Here is a 13032-nt window from a genome sequence, read left to right on the forward strand (position 1 = left end):
TTAGTGTTATAATGTAACGATCAGTTAAATTTTCATTGGTCAAATAGCAGCCCAACAGTTGGCGGTGCATGGTGTTAACTAGCTGTCTTCCTTTCAGCCTATCTCTTCTGAATCAGAGACAACTGAAACAGGTAGTCTTCTAATAGCGAAATTGAAAACAAACAAATCGAAAATTTTGTTGTATATAATAGTATTTAGACATACACGTAGCACATGTCAAGCATTATGTAAATGGTTTTGACAAAATACAATGCTGCTATCACAAATAACATTTTATAACGATGGGTGGCAATTAAATATTTGGGAGAGTCCGATGAGTGTTAAATTAAAGCCGATTTTAAGCCAACAGAATAGGCGCTTCTATTTTCCAATTTCAATTTTTCTATTTTAGACAAATGTATTGAAAGAAATCTTTTTCTTCTGTTTTGATACTAAACTGGTCAACCTAAAACTTGAAAGGCCCGGCATGGCCAAGCGTGTTAAGGCGTGCGACTCGTAACCTGAGGGTCGCGGGTTCGCATCCCATTCGCGTCAAACATGCTCGCCCTTTCAGCCGTGGGGGCGTTATACTGTGACGGTCAATCCCACTATTCGTTGGTAAAAGAGTAGCCCAAGAATTGGCGGTGGGTGGTGATGACTTTAGTCTTACACTGCTAAATTAGGGACGGCTAGCACAGATAGCCCTCGAGTAGCTTTGAGCGAAATTCACAAACAAACAAACAAGACTTGAAAACGATAAGCCTTCAGTAATTTTGATTTTACGTACAATGGAATGGTTTTTATTATAACAAATATGGCTATACCGTATTCACTTTTTTTTATAACGTCTAATGGAGGGAGAATAAAGTGTGGTGTTTTGTATTTAAATTTTTAAAAGTATTTATTTGTTTATTTTGTTGTAGAGCAATGCCGCATTGATATACCCTCTGTACTCACCACGGGGAATCGAACCCTGGAATGTAGTGTTGTAAGTCCACTAGAAGCATTATTTATTTCTTTGGAAGAGCTCAAAACTACACAATGCTGGAGGCACCAGGAGCAAGGAAAATACTTGTGAGAACATACCCCTCATCTTCAAAGCAACTATTATGTTTTAATATTTTTCAAAGATACTTGACAAATAGTTAGCGATAATGGAAACCAAATTTTATTAACCTTATAAACATTTTAAAGTTTGTATTAATTGTTTATTTCCTGTGTTTTTAACACAAATTACATTAATACACGTTTGAGTTTACTTTATTTATACTGAGTAAAGTGATGTTTAACATGGTAAAATTTTATAAATAATTAAAGACAAATAATGTAAAGTTATCTCGCGAACATGAGAAAACAAACAAAATAAATACACCAATCAGAGAACTGAACTGCCAGAAAGTGAATACAACTACAATGTAACACTTCAGTAGCTGCAGTGATTCCTTTCGCGTTGAAAAAGGCCTAGCTGCTGTGACTATTTGCGCCAAGGACTGCTTTCTTTAAGTTAAATAATTTCAGGATTTAATGTTCTCGTAAGAGGAAGCGAGAAATGAAGCGATTTTTTGATATTTCTTCACTATTAAAACAATACTAGTCTAGTTATTTTGTATCAACAAAATCGGAATTTGAAAATAAGTCTGCAGATAATACACTAATTCAATGATGCAATACAAAAATGGTAAGAAGTAGTTCTTATTTATTCTCCTCATCAAGTAGTTCGCTCGAGGATAACATTACGTAAGCGTATAGGTTTGTGGAATATCACTGACTACAAAAGCAGGTAGTTTCTGGACTGTTTTCTCACGCTAGGGGGCACTACTGATTGTGATTCCGCTTTTGTCGATTGAAAACCGTGATGTATAGACAGAAGGTGTAACTACTAGTTTCTCTCTGTAGCTTGAAGAGTGAAAGACGGTATCATCAGGTCAAGAGCGGAAATCGAGCTCCCGTTAAGACTTCAGTCATTTCTACATCAAGAGAAGAGCCGTGCGGAAAACGGGAAATGATCTATAAAATTGAACGTGTAAGAATTATTTTTTAAACTAGTTTGTGTACATTTGTTTATAACCCACTTGTTTTAATGCTTTTCAAGTATTCAAATACTGCAAAAGATACTTTAAATAAAAAAAGTTCACTGAAATTATAAAAACTAGTAAGATTAGAGAAACTAAAAGAACAGCAAGAAATATTTGTGTCAGCACAATACTTACAACCAAAACAGATGAGATATAAAGTAACTGTGTTTGAAATTTAGTATCATTTGAAATTATTCTGGTACTTTGGTAGTGTTTTCATAGATATATATTTGAGCAAACATTGAAATATGAATGTAATTAGAAAAGTTCTTAAATAATTAGCTGTAGTTTATTTCCTATTTTAAACAACTACACTGCACAACAATTTTTTTGAAAAGTTTTTGCTGATTGTGACAGTTACCTGGTGGGTATGTACAAATATAGTTTTGGTTTTGCTTCATCACTTAGGAACTCTGAGAAATAGACAATTTACCGGCAATAACGTATTTAATTGCGTTTATGTTTCTAATACGCTATTAAGTTCAACATAATTAAAAGTGTTTGGTTCCTGATTTTCTTTTGTATTTAATGTCCGGTGCATCACGTTGCAGTGTCCAACAGTAGTCAGCAAACATTGACGGATTCCAGTTGCCCTGATATCGTTTTTCCATTGTAACAATGTCCTGGTAAAGTTTTCGATGAAACGGTACGTGATGGGTAAATTTGGATGTGATTTTCCTGATCAGTGGCCAAAAATCTATAAGGAACACCCAACAGTGTTCAAAAAGCAAAAACTTTGTTGTGCAGTGCTATTAATAAATATAAATTACTTCAATATTATGCGTATAGGGAGAAATACTATTAGACTTTTAAGTGTAAGTGGCACAGTTGAAAACTTCGTTAAAATACCTTACATTTCGTCACCATACTTGAGAGAGGACAATGTTTTAAATAAGGATTATACAAACAGAATATGAACGTTCAGAAAAGTCGATCAGTACAATAAAATACCACAAGCTCAGTTGTAAACATTTTTTGTGTGGAATATATAGCTTAACACTTATTTAGTGTGTGTGTGTATATATATATTATATGAAGGTTCGTATTATGTTTGTAAATACAAATAGGATACATGAAAGATACACTTTGAAAATACATTAAGGCTTATTTCAACACTGCAATAATAAGCACATAAGATATAACAGACCTATAAAGTATTTTATACTTGATACTGAGGTTAATACATAATTATATAATCCAACAGAATTATTTCTCTTCTCAGTATTTAGTGGCAGACTTAACCTTCTAGGTGGTTTTACATGGGTACGCTTTTAAAACATTTCACTGATATTTCTTGGTACGTTAGGGTACATAAGTAAACTTTTTGTATTAGTAAAATAGCTGTAAGAAGATAAATTCTAGGTCACAAAACAAGATTATGGAGCTTGAAATCGTTTATTTAATATATTTCTGACTATTCAGATGAATATTGACAGCATTGAGCAAAATAGACAACACTATTAATCCAAAAACTACTTGAAACAAGTTCCTTAGGAAAAAAAAAACATTCAAGAGTATTTTATGCTAGATACTCAATTGTGTTGTTCCCCACTGGCACAGCGGTAAGTCTGCGTACTTGTAACGCTACAAATTGGGTTTTTATACCCGTTGTTGGCACAGTATGGATAGTCTATCGTGTAGCTTCGTGCTACAAATAAACAGATTTTTTACTGATGAAGATTTATATTCTGCCTTTTGCAAAACAAAATTTATTTAACCCTAAAATTATATATAGCTTCCGTTAGAGTTTTAAGAAAACTTTTCTAAACTATCTATACACGACATTGTTTATGGGATCTTCATCAACTTGCATTGCAACCGTACAACATGAATTCAACACACAGAAATTATAACTGATATATTAAAATCCATGATTTTATCAATACATGAACACTCATGTTCGAATTATTAAAACGTTTGAAACAAATATAAAAATGTGTACAACTTTACGATTTCTAACAGGTAAAATATACAGATAGACCTATAGCTACAGTGAGGAATCGCTAAAATGGAAAGAAAAGGTGTTCTGTTGTTACCCTGTTACTATGATGCTCAATGTTTGTTATATACTCTACAGCGTATGTTTTACTGTCTGATGTAGAATAACCAATTCATTTTCGATAGCTAATGTTGTGTAACAAGAACCTAACTAGAATCACGAGAACTGGTAAAGATCAAAATTACATTTCTCATGTTGTTTTGTGAAGGATTTTATTCTTGTTTTTTTGTTTCTTGAAATTCGTGCAAAGCTACATGAGAGCTATCTGCGCTAGCCTCATTTAGCAATGTAAGACAAGAAAGAAGGCAGTTTATTATCTCTACCCACCGCCAACGTTTGAGCTACTCTTTTACTAACGAATAGTGGGAATGACCGTCCCATTATAACGTTCCCGTGGCTGAGAGGGCAAGCATGTTTGGTGTGACGAGGATTCGAAACCGCAACCCTCAGATTACGAGTCCAGCACACTAAACACCTGACCATGCCTGGCCTAGGAGCTTGTGATCTATGTGATCAAATATATTTTGTAATCTTCTGTGATAGGTTTATTAGATTTGATAAAAGAATATTGTTTTGACACAGAGAAAGACGATATACGTATAACTTACATACACAATTGCCTCTCGATTGGTTAGTTTATGCTTTACAGTTTACAGGCTTACAACGATAAAAGCTGGTGTTTTATTTCCCGTGGCTCACAGAGCGAAGGTTGGCCGTTGTGCGATTTTGTGCTTTAATAAATGAAACAAAGGATATAAGCTTAGATAGAGAAATGAGATGTTTGGCATCTGAAAACAATACTACATATTATAATAAACTGGAGTACAATTATGTAATATTTAAAATGTAATAAATAAAATAGCTCTCCATTTAGCGAATAACATCCTCTGTATTTATTTATTCGTTATCAAGCACTAAACTGTACAATCGGCTATCTATGCTCTGCCTACCACGAGTATCGAAACTCTAATTTAAGCGTTAAAAGTTTTTAGATTTATCACTGAATTACTTAAGGGTGTCGTCCTTTGTGTGCTTCCCGACTTGCTCCGTATTATAATTTATCCTGGATTTATTATATTACGTACGTTGCGTATTACGATTTCAAATAGCCGGAAATTTTAACATAGAAGTTAATACCATGTATTAAATCTATGATATTTGCTAACAAGATAGAAACACACAATTTTCTATCTTAACTTAAATATATTTCAATACAAAAAAAACAATACAATTTATAATAACTGCTATTACAAATAATAGTTTATATACAAAAAAATGATAAACTCACAAATAATGTTCAGTCTTCTACCTAGTCTGGATTATAAAATTTCTGAAGGGTCTATGACCACGAGGACCGAATTAATTCTGGGTTTGTATTACTACACTTTGCTTAAGGTAAGCTATCTGTCTATTTTTGGGTGACATTTTACCAACAAAAATATTTAATGTTCTCGTAGATATACTAACGTCCGAAGTGAATTCACTGCTGTTGAACTGTTTATGAAGTTCGAAATGGAAAACGTTCCTGGTCAAATGTTTATCGTTTTCAGATTAAGAAGCGTTAATCACAATTATAATTTCAGAGGTTTACAGTGAACTGATTGTGACGAACTAACAATTTGGGAAACTGCACCCAGCGAGTTGCGAAGCTACCTTTCATACTCATTAGGCGAGATTCTTCAAAATTCATTTGACAAAAATATCCAAAGATACACTAGTTCTTTGGTAAAGCATGTTACTTTATAGAACGAGAAGTAGTAGCACGTTACTTTACAGAAAGATAAGTAGTAGCATGTTACTTTACAGAACGAGTAGTAGCAGAACATTACTTTACAGAACCAGGAGTAGTAGCACGCTTTTTTACAGAACGATAAGTAGTAGTATGTTACTTTACAGAACGATAAGTAGTAGTATGTTACTTTACAGAACGATAAGTAGTACCACGTTACCTTATAGGACGAAGAGAGGTAGCACGTTATTTTACAGAACGATAAGTAGTAGTACGTTACTTTAGAAAACGATAAGTAGTAGCGCGTTACTTTGCATAACGATAAGTAGTAGCGCGTTACTTTGCATAACGATAAGTAGTAGCGCGTTACTTTACAGAACGATAAGTAGTAGCACGTTACTTTGCAGAACGATAAGTAGTAACGCGTTACTTTACAGAACGATAAGCAGTAGTACGTTGCTTTACAGAACGATAAGTAGTTGTACGTTTCTTTATAGCACGAGCATGGGTGGTTTTCATAATAAAAAAACAATTGAATACAGTAATAAAATAATGTAAGTGATGTTTTTAGTTGTGAAGACTATTTATATGGTTAAATTTCTCTTTTACAAAAATAATTGGAATTAGAATTTTTAATCTGAACAAAATCTTATGTTAGCTAAGTCAGAATTTCGTAGGGTTTAGGTTTAGTCCTTCATAATTTTGAACTACTGAACAGTGAAACCCAAAACGGATTTGTCCAGATCTTTAAAACGAGTAACAAGATTAACTGCTATTTTTATTAGGTGTACAAATCCGAAAATGTGTAGTAGCGTGTTCTACAACTTTATGTGTCATATCCCTTCCTTTCGATCAGTGGTTCTACCTCCATTCTTCTGAGCCATACGACCCATTCCTTTTCATTACGATGTCTGAACTTGACTTGTTTGTTTATTATTAAGTAAGAATTAGGTTTCATAAAGATTTAAAAACGATAAAATTAGGTGAAATAAACTTTCCTTTGCTAAGTTTTATGTTGGTATAACAGAAAACCTTTTTCGGGGTAAATATCACATAAACTTCTACATCTCAGCTGCCTTTTGATTTGTGCGGTGTGACGTTTGTAGAATACAAACGTTATGCGTATCATAGAAAAATAAGTGTTTCAATTAATGCCGTATAAGCTATGAATTTTATCAGTTAATGAATTATAAAATTTATTTTTATAAAGTGAGATATTTATATGCGATTGATTTGAAAACATGCTATTACTGCTCGAATGCATTGAATATATATAACAGAAACTATCCACGTGCCAGAAATCCAATACCTATAAAATCTTCATATAAAACATTTTACTGTTATGTACATACTGTTATTATAGATCAAGCGAATTTTTTGAACAGGGTATACGTATGTATGTATCGTATTATTAACTGTTTTGTATTTTAACTCTTAACTACGTGTAAATCATAAATCAATGTATATATTTAAAATGCAAGTGGGATACACTACATTGTATTCATTATAGTATCGTTAATAATATCATGTAAAATATAGTATGTGATATAATATAAATATTATATTATATTATGGCTTGAAAATGTGGAACAATTGAAACAACAAGATGCGGTATATTTGAAACGTATTATAATACATTTTAAAAAGTCAACAGGATACTGTTCAGGGGTAGAAATATTCTAAATTTTCAGCAGGACACATGTCCTGCTGGACAGTGAAACTTGCCGGACATTTGAAATTTTAGCAGGACACCTCATAATTGTCACCGGACATTACCAAAAACAAGAAATCAAGTAGAGACAATTATTATATAAAACAGAATCATTTTATTTATTGTATTGAAACATTATTTCAAAGCAAGTAGCAACGAGCCTTGTAAACATTAAAAATGACACATCAATCAAACTGGTAGATTGAGTCATCCAACACAAAAATATCAACTGATGTAGACTCAGTATCTCTATGTCTCTACGTGTGTGAGTTCCATATGGACTCACAAATTGTCTGGTGTTTTTACTGTCATTCCACCAGGATTCTACAGACTTGCACAGTAATTCTGTGCTTGCAAGATCACGGGTCTTATTTTTAGCTAATTGTATTGCCATCAAGTCATTAGGAGAATCATTTATTAGTTTGGACAACCAGTCATCCTTAATAACTGCCATCTGGGAAAATCCACGTTCTGGTTCAGCAGATGACACGGAAAACACCTGCATGCGGCATACCAAGGCCAACACTGTTGATTCAGGGAAAGGTTTATCGTCTTCAACAGTAATTTGACTTAACATGTGGGCCCACAATCCACTTGTACTACTAGCCAAGGACTCATCTGATTTGGCAAATCTTATGGCTTTGAACAGTGTCTCGTGTAAGTCAGCTTGGCAAATATCAGCTGCAATGTTTAAACCCTTAGCTTCTAGCAGAGCACCAAAGTGGTCGAATAGTGCCTGGAGTTCGTTATGGCCATAAGATGACAATGCTTCCTTGCTTTTAGGCCAGTTGCTTGGTTCAAAAATTTGAAAGGCACCAATAAAATCCTCATCAAATTCTTCAAATCTCTCATTCAGATATGTGACAATTTTACCTATAAAGATGGCAGTTTCTTCGGCCACGGATTGAGCAACTGTCTCTTTTGTGACACTTCTTGAGCCTCTGGCCCTTGTCTGACCACTAATAGAAATCACCTTTCCTCTAAGTAACCACTTGTCAGTTTGTTCACATGTTGTGAGCTATTTAAGAATTTTCTGGGATCTCTCAACATGATTCAGATTGCTTAGCTTCTCTTTGCAAACAGCGAGTTTGTCAAAAACAATGTTCACAGTAGCAAAATTGTCTTGTATTTTGAGACTAAGAGATGTCAAAACAGGCAGAACTGCCAAGAGTATGTCCATGTACAGGATGAATTTAAGGCTTGACAAAGTACTGTATAATCCTGCAGCTTTCTGTTCACGTTCCCCTTTGTCATGCAGCTTTACATGATACAAATGCTCCGCTAAAGCTGGCCAGTTATGAGAAACCGACTCCATAACGCGCTCTTTGTTGGCTACCCAGCGGGTTCCTGTACCTTTTGTTGGCTTTCTAACAACAATGTTGTTAGCTTTACCAGATTTTTTGAGGCCAGCCCAGTTCTGTGCCGAATTGTTATAAAACTTGCATAGGTTTTCTAAAAAGGTTTGGATACTATTAAGGTAAGGAATGTTTTGATGGTCTTCTTAATTGCAAGTTCCAATCTGTGACTAACACAGTGGATCCCTATCAAATAAGGTTTTTGTCAATCTCTTGACAAGTCCTTTATTTGTGCCAAAATTGACAGCTGCCCTATCAGCTGTCAGGCATACAATTGTTTCAAGCCAGTCGGGAAACTTGCCATATATGGACAATGCTAATGCTGCAAGTACAAAAAATTAGTACCCAATATTAGTTACTTTCTGTAAAAAAACAAAAACAAAATGTAAATTTGTACGTTGGAAAATTCAATTGCTCCATTATCTATTATGCTAGTTGTGTTAAGTTAAGCTCCAATTCTGTCAGTGGTAAATACATGGTTCTTCTTGGCTTAAATCAACTGAAAAATGCTTGAGTTTTCACTGATGTATATTAATAATGGAATGACTATGTAAACCTGAATTAAAACACAAATGTACATGAAATATTGTCCATTCTAATTTTTCTTAATTAGGAATTCAGGATAAATCCAGAAACTTCTCATCCCAGGTAATTTAGAAACCTTTACCTGAACTAAGTGCCTGTAGCAAGTGTTCAGAATCAGCCTTCTCAACTGACTGCAGACACAGGAAGTGGGTTACTGGGTAACAGTCACTGTCCAAGTATCTTACATAGGCTATCTCCTGCTCAATGCTGGCAGTGTCTGTTGAGCCATCAGTCATACTATCAAAGAATAATAAGGTGTGCAGACGAGATCTGACATTAATTCTAATTGTTTGTGCAATATACTTCGTAAAGATAACTGCTTGTTTGTTATTGGCATAATGTTCTGTTAAGTTCATACCAAAGTTGTGCTCCTGCAGCAACAAAAGCTCTTGAAAATCGCTGAATGGTTTGACATTCAAAGCCATATAAAGGGCAGTTCTGAACAGCACAAGCAAACGATCTTTCTCAGTCTGGTCAAGTTTGCTCAATTCTTTCATCATGGGAGTTAAATCAAATGTTTCTTTTGCTGTCTTAGCTTGACAACTTAGACTGTGGGCACGACTGTTTTCATGCTCCTTAACAGCACTTGCTCTCAGGTTGGAAGATCCTGTTATGAAAGTGTTTTTCTGCCTTCCACTACTTTGGTCATATTCCTGACAAATTGAGCAAAATATCAGTCCGGTAGCGTTATTATAGTCCAGCCATGGTTGGCCTCTATTCCATTCATCCTGAAAACGACGAGTAGGCTTAGCACCAATACTAGCAGTAACAGTTTTTCCTTTAACACTCGGGCGTGAGTCAACAAGCTTGTTTTTTTTCACTCGGGGTTCCATAGTATTGTCTTCTGATTAACTAGTCTTGTTCGTGAAGCCAAACTGAAATAGATCGTGAGACTTTCCCGTTTTTTTTATTATCAGACGCCATGGTCAGATCGTCGTGAATGTTAGACAGTCACGTGACTATCCGGGACGGCACGGAGAGGGCGACCTAAAAAGCGCATTTTGTGAGCGTTCATGACCATTTTTTAAATTGGCTTTTTTTTTGTCTTAAATTAAATCTTAAATTTTGCAAGTTATTTTCCACTCATTATAGAATATACTTTTAAGCAAAATCTTTGGGCTGTGCATACACAACTTTTGCCTCACTTATTTTTGAGGGGACGATGTATTTGTGTCCGATATGTCAGGAATATAACCACCGGTCACGATGTCCGGTGATAGATGGGAAAGTGCCGGTCAAACTTGATTTTTTAACGGACATGTCCGGCTTTAAATAGAAAATTTCGAACCCTGCTGTTATTAAACAATAAAATTTAGGTACCTTTGTCGTTTATGTATTAATTATCGTCAGAAGTTATGTAGAAAAAATATTAGTTTGATTATATACATATATATGTATAGTTAAACGTACAATAGTCACCAAAAATTAGATCTGCAGTATGTTTTGGAAAGGTGGGTTTTATCACAGCTAATAGACGTCTTAAATATTAGCATATACCCTAAATATGCTGAAACGCAAATTAGTACATCATTATTTTAGTTGCACTGTTTAGTTTAGTGTACGTGTAGTTCGTTATATGAATGTTTCTGCAAAAAAATAAGAAATAAAATTTTTAACCTTGATGCACCTTATGCACATATTAGCTAAAAGACCAGATCAGTGGCCCATATCATTCAGGAATAGACTTTTGACCTACTAACCAGAGAGAAACCAGTTTGCTAGCAACGCTCGTCACCATATGAGCTTTGTATGGCTTTTTGTACACAATAATGGAATTAACTGTTACTTTTATAGCGCTTTTCACCACTGAAAGCCTCATCTATATGACGGCATCCATCAGGCAGTGATGCTACTTGCTTTTTCAAACTATCAAGATACTTTCTTTCATTCTCTATCTGCATTCCTTATATCTCAGTATGCTTTATATTTTTACAACCTTAAATGGTGCTACAGATAAGTAACTAGTTACGTCTCCAGACCCTTATATTCAGCAGAGATATTTGTTTTGAATTATTATCCTTTTCAATTTCAAAGACAGGGCCAAGCAAATGTTGTCCACTGAGTTTTTTTTGACGAATCACAGTGTGTAATGCTTCTCCTTTTCAATAGTAGCAAATTACTTACAATATGTTCCTTGGTGGGACTTGTTAAATGTTAAGTTTACGGACTTAATACGCTAAAATTCGTGGTTCTATCACTCGCTCTGGACACAATAGATAGCCTTTGCTCTGACACCAACAACAGCTTAACAACGTCTTCTATATAACAAGTCACTGGGAACATAACGTTTTAATTCCATGCATTGTTAAACATGCCAATGATAACTTAATTTTCAAAACCACGGTTTCTCTGAAACGCGTTTTGGTCCTGTAGATTGGTATCCGTTAAGGTCATAACGTAATGACTCAACGCTTTTTGGATCAACACGTAGACAGCTAACAGGGTTATAACCTATTGATTCAATTCCTTGTCCAATAACCAATAAAGGTGTCGTAAGATTTGCTAGATCTATTATTTTAAAGCAAATTATTTATTATATAGGTATGATTATATTAATATTTATGCTTACTCAGTGAGGAGGTCAGTATTCTTTCGATAGTTTTACTATTTGTTGTATCAGAACAATATGAACCCGATAGCTTTTCATACTCCCACTCTTGTAACAGAGGAATACCACCCACACCTTCACAGAAACCCTTATCAGTATTTTTAACTGTTTTCTTTTCACGCTTTTGCGCAAAATTTTTATGCTCAAGTCTTCGTGAATATTTTTAATTTTCAAAACTTCCAATCTTTATTTCGTTAATTCTTAACACATTTCTTCATGTCTTGCCCATTTTTCTGATTATTTGCAAAGTTCACATACACGATTATATTCTTACGTGAAATGTTGTGTTCTTTTAGCTGCAACTTATCCATGTAGATTAACTTCTTACAACTGTTTTCAAACAGTTCCACTGCTGATTTGTTTGAATTTCTTCTTACTTCCGCCACCTCAACAGCGAAGGTTGTGTCTTCACCTCTGTGTGTGTGTTTGTCAGCAAGGTCTTTCAAAAATTATTGAATGTACTTGAACGAAAGCAAATTTATATTTGGACTATGATTCAACTTAGAAGTAATTAGGTTTTGGATGGTCAAAGGTTAAGGTCACAACAAGGTCACGAAAATCCGAAAATATACCTATCTGTTAGCAGAAGGACGATGTTTTACACAATTTGACTCTATATCTTATTCAAAAATGACTGGATTTTGATGAAACCTGAAGGGCATGTGTATAATAGTAGTTCTTATTATTGTCTGCCAAAAATGATCCATGTCCATTGATAATGACGGACATATGAATACATTTCTGTATTTTTTGAGAGCCGGATACGACCAGCACTGTGTGATGGAGGTACGTAGCCTACTGAGTGCCTCAGTACTTTTCGTATTTTAGTCATGTTGAAGCTAACTTTAAGTTATGTTGGCAGTTTGCTACTCACCTAATCAATTTTATTTAGTTGAAACAAGAGTATATGAAATAGGTATAAAAATGAATGGAATATTACAAAAACGTCATTAGACCGACAAAACCACTCATTTTACACTTTAAATGTTGG

The 13032-nt window shown here is 34.4% G+C and overlaps 1 protein-coding gene across 2 annotated transcripts in view; it reads left to right on the forward strand.

Moving 5' to 3' along the window:
• The first annotated feature begins 1450 nt into the window (after positions 1-1450).
• The window catches only part of LOC143233923 (diuretic hormone receptor-like), a 119647-nt gene continuing 108065 nt past the window's right edge, over positions 1451-13032 (forward strand). For both annotated transcript variants that reach the window (XM_076470812.1, XM_076470811.1), the window contains exon 1: positions 1451-2002. The gene's annotated coding sequence lies outside the window, so the exon portion shown is untranslated. The remainder of the gene's footprint in view (positions 2003-13032) is intronic.

The sequence above is a fragment of the Tachypleus tridentatus genome, chromosome 12 (genome assembly GCF_004210375.1).
Source record: "Tachypleus tridentatus isolate NWPU-2018 chromosome 12, ASM421037v1, whole genome shotgun sequence".
Lineage (NCBI taxonomy): Eukaryota > Metazoa > Arthropoda > Merostomata > Xiphosura > Limulidae > Tachypleus > Tachypleus tridentatus.